The 13,716-nt window shown below is 38.7% G+C and overlaps 1 long non-coding RNA gene across 2 annotated transcripts in view; it reads left to right on the top strand.

Annotated features, from left to right (window-relative positions):
• The window catches only part of LOC108538524 (uncharacterized), a 39,974-nt gene extending 26,721 nt beyond the window's left edge, over window positions 1-13,253 (top strand). The window contains exons 3-5 of one of the 2 annotated variants that reach the window (XR_001888101.1): window positions 10,838-10,974; window positions 11,617-11,718; window positions 12,845-13,253. This is a non-coding gene — a long non-coding RNA (uncharacterized LOC108538524). The remainder of the gene's footprint in view (window positions 1-10,837; window positions 10,975-11,616; window positions 11,719-12,844) is intronic. The other variant, XR_001888100.1, reaches the window with a different exon arrangement.
• The last annotated feature ends 463 nt before the right edge of the window (window positions 13,254-13,716 follow it).

The raw sequence follows: 13,716 nt of genomic DNA, 5'->3' as shown, positions 1-13,716 counted from the left end.
AAAAAAAAAAAAAAAAAAAAAAGAGTGGAGATTTAATAGCCAAGAGAAAGAGATGGGCTCTCTCTCGTGCAGAGAGAGAGGGAGGCTCTCTAGTGAAGTTTCTAGTTCCCCGGTGAATTGCAGGGGCTTTTACAGAAGAGCTTGAGGAGGTGGTGCCTGATTTACCTAGGGCTCAAAAAATTGGTGGGACCAGGTGTACCATTTACACAGCACTTGAAGAAGCTGGCCACTCCACCCTAATCTTTTATTATGCAAATGGTTCTCTATATGGCCTGCACCGTGTTGCCTGTTTCTTTGTGGTTGACAAAGAAAAGGGAAGAGACAACCTCCTTGAACATGCCTGGCCCCCAGGTAGCCTCTTCCTATTGGCTCAGCTGCTGGCATTCATCCATGCAAGCTTCCAGCTGACTTTACAGGCTGCTGTTTGTGAGAAAAGAATTTGGGAGCTGCTTTTGTTAATAGAAAAACCTTACCAAGGACTCTGTTACCCTGACGAGCTACCCAAATAATTTCTATCTAGCTCCTGTATCACTATGTGTACAAAAAATATGTGAGAGGATTTATTAAAGGAGTTGGCTCATGAAATTACAGTGAATGAGAAGTCCTACGACAGGCCATCCTCCAGCTGGAGACCCTGGGATGCCAAAAGCTGCAGGACCCTGGGGTCCCCTGGTGCAAGTCCTAGAGTTCAAAGGGTGGTGAGCCTGGAGTTCTGATGTCCAAGTTAGCAGAAGAAATGTCTGTCCCACCTCTCAGAGAGAGACCAGTTCACTTTCTGTATTTGTTCTCTCCCAGCCAACAGCCAGTAGGATGGTACCCAAGAACACTGAGGGGACACCTTCCCGACTTAATCCACTTGGATCCATGCACTGATCTCCCCTGGAAACACCCTGTGATGGTGAACATTGAGTGTCAACTTGATTGGATTGAAGGATGCAAAATATCCTTCCTGGGTGTGTCTGCGAGGGTGCTGCCAAATGAGATTGACATATGAGTCAGTGGACTGGGCGAAGCAGACCTACCCTAAATCTAGGTGGGCACCATCTAATCAGCTGCCAGTGAGGCTAGAATAAAGCAGGCAGGAGAAGATGAAAGAGCAGACTTCTGGCCTTCATTTTTCTCCCGTGCTGGATGCTTCCTCCCTCGAACATCAGACTCCAAGTTCTTCAGCTTTTGGACTCTTGGACTTACACCAGTAGTTTGTCAGGGGCTTTCAGGCTTTTGGCCACAAACTGAAGGCTGCACTGTTGGCTTCCCTACTTTTGAGGTTTTGGGACTTGGACTGATCTGCCACTGGCTTCCTTGTTCCTCAACTTGCAGACAGCCTATGGTGGGATGTTACCTTGTGATTGTGTGAGTCAATTCTTAATAAACTCCTTTTCATATATGCAGATACCTTATTAGTGCTGTCCCTCTAAGAGAACTCTGACTAATACACACCCTCACAGACACCCCAAACAATGCTTTCTGAGGTTTCTAGGCATTTCTTAATCCAGTCAAGTTGACACCTCAGATTAAGTCCATAAGTCTACACCTTGTCAACTTGGCACCCAGAGGCATCTTTTTAAACCATACTTAATTTACATAAATAAAGGCAATACCAAAGGAATAATTCCACATAACATGATGCAACTATTCTGTGCTTGTGATTTTTGAGATTTTAGATGTTAGGGATTTTAGACTTTAGGGATTTAGATCTTTTGGGATTTCAACATTTAGGATTACGGAGTTTGGATTGTGTATTTTAGCATCATGATCCAAACCTCATGTCCTGAACCCCATCAGTCATGAGATAAAATAAAACATTTATAAAAAGTTTAAAGTTTTTATCGGATAATGACTACTTAATAGCTATTTTAATAGTTGAATATTATTTTGAAATTATTTTATGCATTCTACCAATTTAGATGTTTGTAGTCATTTGGCATATTTTATTAGAAATCTAATAAAATTAACATTTTGTTTTAATTTTGAAGACAGATTATGTGTAATCATATTAAATAACAGAATCTAGTCATTTCCAAAATTAATAATTAATTTTTTATGTGGGCCAAAGATGTGATTTGGTTGTCAGAGGTCTTAGTGGGAGTTATCGTGAGGAAAATGGGACCGAAAAAAGAGGAGTAAATCAGCTCAATTTCAAATGTTCCCCGGGCACAAAATTGATCATTAGATCATAAATTCAAAGTGAAAGAAAATAATGACAAGATCAATCATATTGGACATATTGCCAGGCGGCTCAAAAACAGAAGACACTCAAAATCCCAGTACATAAGGTTGAATGAGTAATTGTGCCAAGTGTCATATGAGTGAGATTCCCAGAGGTACAAATAAATAAATCCAAAAAATCAATATGCCATGAGGTTGACATTTCACATACTGATTTCCCTTGCTCCCTTTCCCCATCTTTGCTACGTAGAAAGGGATAAAAAATGTCCTCCAACAGATGTCCACATAAGTAGGGATGGACTCTCTGCCAGTCGAATTGGAGACACCAGATACTGTCAGTGCGGCTGGACTAACTAGATGCCAACCATATGCATACAATTGGAAAGAGGGGACATGGGAAGACATCTGGTTAATAAGAAACAGAAACCCAACTAAATAAATGTTAGTATTTTTTAATGAAGAACAGTGGTAAGAATATTTAAAAACTCTCAATTTTCCAAGACTCTACTTTATGTATTCACTTCTTAACATTCAGCTTGTCTCAACAGTTCTCAATCTGATTGGTCTCGCCCACTTTTATTCTCTACAAAAGAACGCCCTCCTCTCCTAAAATAGCCGTGGTATTTCTCAGTGGCTGCATGACTCTAAAAATTCTCTTTTCATGTTTCATAACTCCGCTGGATGTTTTCTTCTGCATTTTGTTTCCTCTAACACCCCTCTTCGGTAGCATCTTCTCCTCTCCTCACCCTGCCCCCTCGAACCTCCCTATCCATTCCATCTCATGATAGAATGTCACTATGACCAGGGGTGCTGGGCCAGTGTGGTGACTTGGGTGGCAAAGGTAAAAACCCAGAAAGAGATTTTTCGCAATTTTATTTTCCCTCTTTACCCTCAGTATAGAGATGCTTGATAATAGTAACTGGTAATTGGGATGTGTGTCCCCGCCCAAATCTCATATTGAAATGCAATCCCCAATGTTGGAGGTACAGCCTGGTAGAAGGTGATTGGATAATGGCGAATGGATTTCTCCTAAATAGTTAGCCCCATGTCCCTTGATACTGTCTTTGTGATAGTGAGTGAGTTCTTTGGAGATCTGGTAGTTTAAGAGTGTGTGGCACCTTCCCCCTTGTTTTCTCTGGCTCCTGCTCCCACCATGTGAGCCAGCTGCTCCCCACTGGCCTTCTGCCATAATTGGAAGCTTCCTGAAGCCTCCCCAGAAGCCAAGCAGATGTCAGCACCACGCTTCCTGTAAAGCCTCCAGAACCATGAGCGAGTTAAATCTCTTTTCTTTGTAAATTCATCAGCTTCAGGTCTTTCTTCATAGCAATGGGAGAAAGGACTAATAGAGAAACACCACCCCCTACCACCTTCCTCCTCTGTATTTAAAAGCTTTTGCTGACACTTCCTTGCCAGCATTTAGTATTCATGATAAAATGCTAATGAATCGTATCTTAATCCTTTGTGTGACCTAAGCCCATTTGTAGAGAGAACAAACATTCTTTTCCACCTAGGATTGTTCTGGTTTACGGTCCATGGGCCCAGTGCAAGTATGCAGCCCCTCCTTTAAGTTTAAAAAGTGACCTGTTTTGGAAGGTAAGTCATATGGACTTTGTGCTTATAGGGGAGAAGTGAAAAAAATTCACAGGGAGGAATGAGCATAGGAAAAAATAATCATTTGTATCCGTTGTCTGATTTGCATTGTTAGTGGGAAACAACTCCACCATTTAAAAAAGGCAAGAAGGGCCAGGCGTGGTGGCTCATGCCTGCAATCCTAGCACTTTGGGAGGCTGAGGCCGGCGGATTTTTGCCTGAGCTCAGGAGTTCGAGACCAGCCTGGGCAACACAGTGAAACCCCGTCTCTACTAAAATACAAAAAATTAGCTGGGTATGGTGGCGTGCACCTGTAATCCCAGCTACTCAGGGGGCTGATACAGGAGAATCACTTGAACCTGGGAGGTGGAGGTTGCAGTGAGCTGAGATCACACCACTTCACTCCAGCATGGGTGACAGAGCGAGACTCTGTCTCAAAAAACAAACAAACAAAAAAAGGCAAGAAGGAAGATTAGAGTAGAAGACAAACAAAAAACTCCCCCACCACCCATCCACCATACACATCAAGGGAATTAGGTGCTATGTCTGTATCCAGACAAGGAAGTGACTCCTGTCCAGTAGTAATAGTTGCAGCAGTGGAATGAAGCCTGGCAGGTTAATTTTTACCTGGTGGGGGAAAAGCAGGGGCACTGGAAACACACTATTCAGGACCCTCAAACCCCCTAGATGACTACAAGGAGAGGCAGGTGTGTGTGGTGGTGGCAGGGGCACAATAGAGGGAACAGGAGAGCAGCAATTTTTGGCTGGGCTGTAGGCAGTGATCCTTTTTCTATTCTTCCCTCTCGCCATTAGAATTCTGGGTCTGCTGTTGCACAAACATTGTTATACGTGGTGATTATGTTCTATAATTCCATTATCAGAGTACTAAGCTTCAGATACATTGGGCTTAATTAAGCTTTTATGGAAAGGCCTGGGGAATTAAACACCATGTATAACATTGTTCATTTGAAAAAATGTATTCCCAAATGTAAACAACTGCTCAACAAAGAAACTTCTGGAATATGATTTCTTTGAAAGTTATAGATTAGAAAAAGCCTGATCAATTGTTTTCAAACTAAGCTGCACATTAGAACTATCAAAGAGTTTTTTAAAAAATGCTGTGACATGGGCTCCACACCTGGAGATTCTAATTTAATTTGCCTCGGGTGAGGTCTGCAGATAAGTAATTTTACAGAGTTCCATGCAGAAGGGTTGAGAACCACTGGACTAATAAATGGGTCTTGGATTTAACTTTAAATAAGTAGGTCAGGAGGATTTGTTTTCATTACAAAGGGGCATTTTTTTCCTAATATAATTCACTTTTAGTTTCTTAAATATTATTCAACCTAAGCAACCATTTTAGTCAGGCCTTTTCAAAAAAGACACCCACGGTGTAAAAATAAATACACCTCCAAAAGAACAAACAAATAAATAAATACACCCTCTTACCAAACATACAGTTACCACTGACTCTTTTAGAAACTTACTGTACACTATTAAAAAGGAAATAATTCTCAACATATTGACAACAGAAAATTTCATAATAAATTAATTCCATATATTTGAAAGATTTCATGCTTTCTCAGTCCCATCCTGCAGGATCCTAGCAAAATTTTAGTGTAGATTTGAGTCATAAAACCCTCCCTGAAGGTCCCCTGAGCAAGGTTTTGCTGCTCCATTGGAGACCAGTGTTGTGGAGATGAAGTTTATTAAGCATATGAACTCCTCCAAGTTCAAAATGAAGGACCAATTATAAGAGCCAGACTTTTGCTTAGATAGGATTAACGGTATTATCTCCATTGGCAACATTCAGGCAATCCACAAAATCCTGTGGTCTCCCCTGGTCCTCTACTTGCCCTAAATGAGGGGCCACTAGAGCAGTCTCACAACCCTACAGGGAAGTCCTCCAGCCCACTGCTCTTGTTACACTGGCATGCAGTCTTCTTCTGTCTTCCTTGTTAGCTCACTCTCTCATTCTTCACCAAACAAGTGTATTTGAATATGTTTTGAAAATTTTGCCAAGAAAGTCAAATTTCACGTAATGAAGCCTATGTTCCTTCCCCGTCTCCACTGACTTCCATTCAGTGAATGCAAAAGTATGTATGTACATTTTTGAGGACTCTAAAATAAGAGGAATGTGTCACCACTACGAATAGTAAAGAAGAGGTGGTTTCCTTGATCAGATTTCTTTATCCTCCACACTCAGCCCTAGGTAACGTAGGGAATAAGTGAACACATTCATTTTCCTTGTGTATAAACAACCATGGTATATATGCACATTTTATATATCAAGTTATGAAATCTATTACCTTTACATACATAAATTATATTTTAACCAAACTCTAAGAAAAAGTGCTATGTGCTCAGTGGTCCTTATTTGCAGTTCATTATTAATATGACTATAAATTATAAATAGTAAATAGATAATACACAGAAAAATAACTAGTTTAATTTCTATTACCCCTAAAACAAAGCAATAGTTACTTAGTGGTATTTTCAAAGACATAATAAACTGAAACTCATGTATGTAATATTTTGGTTTCAGTTAGGCAGGTGATTAAGAAAAATGATTCATTCATTTACAAATTTCTGGCCAGGCACAGTGACTCATGCCTGTAATCCTCGCACTTTGGGAGGCCGAGGTGGGTGGATCAGTTGAGGCCAGGAGTTCAAGACCAGCCTGGCCATATGGTGAAATCCCGTCTCTACTGAAAATACAAAATTAGCCGGGTGTGATGGCACATGCCTGTAATCCCAGCTACTCAGGTGGCTGAGACACAAGAATTGCTTGAACTCAGGAGGCAGAGGTTGCAGTGAGCCAAGAGTATACCACTGCACTCCGGCCTGGGCAACAGAGTGAGGCTCTGTCTCAAAAAAATAAAATAAAATAAAAAATAAATACAAAACTTTCTATTGCACAACTACTATGTGGCAGGCAAGATTTCATGAATTGAGAGTAGAGAGGTGAATAAATCAGACAAAAATCTTTGCCCTCTCAGAGCTTATATTCTAGTGGGAACTTACAATTTTGTGTGTGACATATAATGTACTCTTGAAAAACTATGTCTACATTTTTTTTTCTTGAACATTTTCTTCAACATTCATCCAAGCTAAATTTGTATCCTTTCAACTGTAGATATTGAAAAGGATGAGATGGCAGTAAAGGGTTTGGTCAATGAAAATAGAGGAATTTATATGGGATGGAACATTAGAAGGAATAGAAAGTCAATGGATTAAGAAACCATTCTCACTATACAAAATTCTCTGATCCGAAGGGTTGCTGGGATCAAAGTTGTCTGCTCAGAATTAAAACGATTAAAATCCTGCATATTTTTAAAGTGTGTTTGTTCATTTTTTATCCATGTGCATGCTTTTAAGAGTTCTACAGTACAAGTACCAGTGCCACACTCTGCCTTGCATGCTAAATTATAACAAGAATAATGGAATGGGGAGAATAAATCTTTCCAAACAGACAAATCTAGGCTGGAACAGTGAATATGAAGAAGGCTTTGAAGGGGAAACAAATGGAAAATTAGATGGGAAGGAGCCTGCAGAGAGTAGCACACAGCAGTCAAAGATGAACTGAAATAACCTTGCCTAAAAGATCAAAGGGTAAGAGCTGACTGCTGCCAAGGGCCAGGCCGAGGTGCAGGTACTGCCAGACAGAACCAAAGACAGCGGAGCCATCAAGCCAAGGAGAATAAAATGGTTTTGTGTGATTCTGAAGGAGAGAGGAAGGTGGTGATTATGAAATGCAAACCCTAATGAGATTTCCAAATGTAATTGTATTTCCATAACTTTAAACTTGCCGCCATCTGCCAATATCAGCCTTGAAGACATCAACCAAGAAGCTAATAGAGACCATCATCCCCCAATTTTAAGCCATGTGTGACTTACCACTCATTATGATAACCCTACTCCTGGAAAGCCACATCTTTATAAAATAAAATAGACTTTTTGAGTTTCCTAGCAAAAATGGAGAGATACATGTATATATATTTTCATGCTTCTCAGTAGCTTAAAAGTTTAAATTGTAAAACATATCAAAGTTTGTGAGAGACCTTCAGTAGAGCGAGTAAAACCTTCTCAGAGATAAAACACCTTTCTCCCCAAGACACTTAATACTGGTTTCCTAATCAAAAGGGAGAGAAAATATATTTAAGATTCCTCTAGTGTATGCAATTAATACTACCTGTATTTGATTGTTGGGATATCATGGACCTGGAGGGTTCAAATAAGTGGGTAGTTCGACACCACTGAGAAGAACAAACTGTGATTGTGTCCTCTGTTGGTTCTCAGTATTTCCTATGGGCCCATATCTCCTACTGAAATAGAATAATCGGACTTGCAGGCCCAGGGTGGTGGCTCACATTTGTAATCCCAGCACTTTGAGAGACTGAGATGGGTGAATCATCTGAGGTCAGGAATTTGAGACCAGTCTGGACAACATGATGTAATGCCCTCTCTACTAAAAATAGAAAAAATCAGGCAGTCAGGCATGGTGGCAGGCACCTGTAATCCCAGCTACTGGGGAGGCTGAGGCAGGAGAATCACTTGAACCCGGGAGGTAGAGGTTGCAGTGAGCTGAGATTGCACCACTGCACTCCAGCCTGGGCAACAAGAGAAAAACTCCACCTCAAAATAAATAAATACATAAATAAATAAATAAATAAATAAGGCATTCATTGAGACTTTAGCCAAAGAGTCATCATTCTTCTCAATGACAAAGAGATGGAAGAAACGTTTCCATATATCAAATAGAAACTTACAAAGATCTGTGGGGTTTTCTCAAAGATATGTCAGTAACACTGTGACGGGAACTTCCTCACAAGGTCATGATTTGCCTTCACTTGTTCAATTTTTTTCTCTATGACTTCCAAGGTGTTCCAATGCGAGTTATGTATTCCTTTTATAACCCTGATCTCATTAGCTATGGCTCCTTAGGAGCTGGGACTACCAGCCATTTCAGACTCAAAGAATCCTAGATTCACTCTCCCACTTACTACTTTCATAAAGTTGAGCCATGTCCTTTAAGCTCTCAAAATTGTACTTTCCCCTTCTGTGAAATGGAGATAATCATAGTTACTAACTCAAAGTATTGTTACAAATATTCACTGAATGTGGCCTGCACAGTGCTTGGGATACTCAGTAAACTTTAGCAATAATAATTAATAATAATAATACTCATTATTCTTATTGGTTGCCTCAACATTTGTTATAATATCTTGCACTGAAAGTTAATGTGTAAAATGGTGGTATCTCCAGCAGTTCATAGGTTTCCTACTGCCCATAGAAAACCTAGAATAGATATATTAATAAAATGATAAACCAAATAGTTGGATCCTTGGTTGATTTTCTTCCAGAAGATTCTTTCCCAACTGTCTTCTTCATAAATTAATAACTGGGCTCAAGCTTAGTTAACTCAGTGTATTGCATTTGCTATTAAATATATACACAATAAATGCATTTCAAATAAATCTATTCTGTTGAGCACAAGACTAAAATTATATCACATCAATCTACTAAAATCAAAAAATTAAATCACAAATGACTCCATAATTAAACAAAGCAAAAACTACTTTAGTGTTAATGGTGTGTCAAACATTCACTTTTGTGACAAATAATAGAACCCTGTTTATACTCAGTTAATCTAGACATCTATATTGACTCAAAACTATTTGCACTTTCTTGATTAATTTTGACTTCTCAGAATCTGTGATTCCTAGTTCCTGATTTGGATGTGAATAAAGCCTAACTAAAAAGTCTAAAGAAACATCTTTTGTTTCCCAGCAAAGCTGAGTATTAGAGCTATTTGCAACTGAGCTGCTTATTGCAAAATTTTGACACAGTTCATTTTCTCAATCTTTGTAGTTTGGCTGCTCCCCAAAATTAAGCTCCTTATTAACCATCTCTGCACATGTTATAGTTTTTAAAAGCATATCATGTTTTTATTCCTTGCTTTCCATAGTTTAATGTGGTATTATATACCCTCTACAATATAGTTTTCCTTCAGTTAGGGTGGGAATGTTTACTAACATACTTTGATGGTCAGGAAACTGAAACACAGTTTCTTCCAACACATAATGATTTGAGGAACAGAACTTGTGAAGATTAGGTACCACTATAGAGACATATTTCTTCAAATTAAATGGCAAGGATTATATATTAATTACATTGATGGAAGTAATTTTATGCTCTATGCTAATTTGCTGTGACTCTACAGTTTATAAGGAATGTATGGTTATCTTATATATTGCCATAATTAAAGTCTCTCAATAGAATATGGAAATATAACAAATATGTAGATTTTATTTTTTATTCTGCTGGCAAGATCATGTCACATTGTTAACTTTTTTTCTCCAGTCAAATAAACGCACAGAAATTTCACAAGGTTCTTACCCATTTACCCTTCCTGATTTTTACACCCAAGACTCATTTCATGATGATTAAGTTCTTGAAAGACAGATTGACTCTTTATAGAGTAGAGGCAGCTGTGGCAAATATAGGCTGTAGCACTTTAAAGCTTATAGATTTAACAATGGACTACTCAATCAAGAAGAAGGAACTTCAAATATGAAGGTCTGACTGCATCACAGATCTCTTAATTGGGCCAATTCTTGTCCTGTGGAAAATACACCTTCTTATGAAAATTAGTGTGAAGCTACCAAGATCATCAAATAATGATGCTTGGCTGGATTTTCTTGTGATTAAATACTACCTTAAACAAATGCAAAATAACCTTGAATCCTTCTCAGCTGATGAAGAGTGATAGACGATTTTGAAGGTGTCAGGTTTAAGACTGTGGTGATAGGTTCATTTCTCCAAAGTGTTGATTTGGTTCTTTTCTCTCATTAGAATGTATAGAATGATAACCCAGCTGTGCCCTAACCACATGTTCAGACTCACACAAAAGTCAAATCAGCTTTCTTCTTCTAAATTACTTCCTCCCTTGATGTATGGACCTTATTTATAACCTCCCTTTGTGTAGTCATAACACTATCACATAGGGCTTAGTTTCTGAAAGACACAGCAATTGCCTGAGAATTGATTTGATGTCTTTTGCCCATTCCTCCCTTAGGTCCCTGAAGACATTTTAATATGAGCCATGACATTATGATGGATGAAATCTGGCATTTTACTGTAGCAACGCTACTCCCATGTGGAAAATAACAGCTTGTTCAAAAGCTGGTCTTTCAGCCAGATTTAGAATATACAGTAAGCCACATTTCCAATCTTTTCTCTTTTCTTTGCCTTCAAAATTTCTTTCCCAAGCTTCTTTGTGTTGATTATCAAATTATCCAAGTATCACAGGTTGAAGCTAACTGAAGTTCACATAATAATAACAATAAACGTCACCAAAAGACAAGGTTAATTGTGAATAAGAAGTAACCTGAATATTTGAACATAGAGTAAAATAATTATTCAATACAAATGCCCATCTGCAAAATCAGCAACCTTCTGTTGATTTGTGAAACAATTTTATATTTTTAAGAGATAATGTAAGACTTACAAGAAACTGCCTCCCTAATGCCAGGTAGGACAGATGCAAAAAAAGAAAAAGCATTAAGTTTATTCTTCAATAAACTCTACGTTCTTATTTGTAAATTATAACATTTTTTCTAAATTTATATTGACTACCACAGTCAACTCTTTAAAAGCTAATAAATACAAATGTATTTGCCGATTTCCTAATTAAAAGGGAAAGAAAATACATTTAAGATTCCTCTAATGTATGCAATTAATATTACTTATATTTGATTTTTGGGATATCATGGACCCGGATGTTTTAAATATAGTGAGTAGTTCTGACACCGTTGAGGGGAACCAACTGTGACTATGTTCTCTATTTGTTCTCAGTATTTCCTATGGGCCCATATCTCCTGCTGAAATAGAATAGTTGGACTTGCAGGCCCGAGGTGGTGGCTCATGCCTGTAATCCCAGCACTTGGGGAGGCCACGGTGAGCAGATCATCTGAGGTCAGGAGTTCGATCCCAGCCTGGTTAATATGGGGAAACCTGTCTCTACTAAAAAGTACAAAAATTAGCTGGTTGTGGTGGCGTCGTGGTGGGCACCTGTAATCCCAGCTACTCGGGAGGCTGAGGCAGGAGAATCGCTTGAACACAGTAGGTGGAGGTTGCAGTGAGCCGAGATCGTGCCACTGAGCTCCAGCCTGGGTGACAGAGCGAGACTCCGTCTCCTAAAAAAGAGAACAGTTGGGCTTGCAGAAAAGATGGAAATACATCGTGATAAAAACATTAGTATTTGGATACAGGTAATCAATGTTGATGCACTTCACCCATATAACTCAATATTTATTTAATGACCTACTAGAAGCAGGTGATTGATTATTAATGTGAAGAAAGTGATACTGGTTAATGAGTATTGAATTCAGAGATCCAGACTTCCAGAGTGCAGCACTGTTGTAGATCTGTTTCATGTCAACAGAGGATAGAATAGCATTTACATTCCCCACACTCATTCATGATTAAATGACAAAATGAGGCAATCATTGTCAATAAACATATACCTTGTGAATTATTTAGCCACTTGCATAATTTCAACATTCAGAGGAGATTGAACTGAAGGTGAAATGTGGTTCATGCCATGGGCATTTTGTATTGGTCCAGTTTACTCTGTGTGCATTAATTTGACTTAATTTACTTTTCAGTTTTACTTTTATTTTGTTCACGTTTTGTAGCTACCTCCTTCAAATTCCTTTGACAACCTGAGAATGTCTTGCAGTTGAACGTCATATTAATTACATTTCAAAGCAAACCTTTATTCATTTGGGGGCAATCTGTGAAACAGAAATCTGTGACTGAAGCTGCTGCCAAGCCAATTACTGCAAAATAACTCAAATATGTCTTGACAGATTGCATTCTTCCTATTGTTAGATTGTTTATTTTGTAGACCAAAAGGCTACATTCACTTTAATTAAAATGATCTTACTCACATAGTTAAATATATCAGCCCTTTCCTGGGTCTTTATATGGGTTTATGTATAGACAGGGTGTGCAAATGAAAATCTCTGGGATTTTATTTTAACTGCATAATTCTGGTTTTTTTTTTTCTATGTGTTTCTAGGCTTTCTTTATGTCAAGGCATCCTTTGTATGAACAAGTTGAAGGAGAAAGAACTAATCAGCACTGAAGACCAAAGTGCAAAGAAATTATTCAGTGCTCAAATAAATCCACCCTAGGCACAATCACATTGCATCGCACAGGCAGAAGAGAGTGTTGAATTGCAACAAGTTAAGTTGGAATAAGCACTTGATATTCAGATGCTTATCGGAACGATTAAGATTTCTTAGTACAACAAGGCTGGGAATTTTTATTTTTATTTTATTTTTTTCTGAAGTTCCTGAAACACTGTTGTATGAGGTTTCATAAATATCCTTTTCTCTTCAGTATAAAATAACATCAGTCAATATATTGATTTACAGAAGAAAGAAGAAATCTTAACTGCTGTGAGCTGTATCTTTTGAACATGTAATGAACCGTCATCACATATTTGTGTTTCTGTAGTTTTGCGATTCAAATTAAAAAATATGGTTTCAGCCAGGCGCTGTGGCTCACACCTGTAATCCCAGCACTTTGGGAGGCCGAGGCAGGTGGATCACCAGGTCAGGAGATCGAGACCATCCTGGCCAACATAGTGAAACCCTGTCCCTACCAAAAACACGAACATTAGCTGGGTGTGGTGGCGTGCACCTGTAATCCCAGCTACTCAGGAGGCTGAGGCAGGAGAATCACTTGAATCCGGGAGGCAGAGGTTGCAGTGAACCGAGATCATGCCCCTGCACTCCAGCCTGGAGACAGAGGAAGACTCTGTCTCAAAAAACAAAACAAAACAAAACAAAAGGTCTCATAGCCCCAAGTATCACCATCTTTTAAGTTTTTCTAAGAATGTATTTAGCTTTAAACATATAAAAAACACATCTAAACCCATAAAGAGTC

Source organism: Rhinopithecus bieti, unplaced genomic scaffold (assembly GCF_001698545.2).
Source record: "Rhinopithecus bieti isolate Rb0 unplaced genomic scaffold, ASM169854v2 scaffold_13900, whole genome shotgun sequence".
Taxonomy (NCBI): domain Eukaryota; kingdom Metazoa; phylum Chordata; class Mammalia; order Primates; family Cercopithecidae; genus Rhinopithecus; species Rhinopithecus bieti.
The sequence above is the reverse complement of the archived record's forward strand: the minus strand, read 5'-3'. Positions and strand labels throughout refer to the sequence as shown.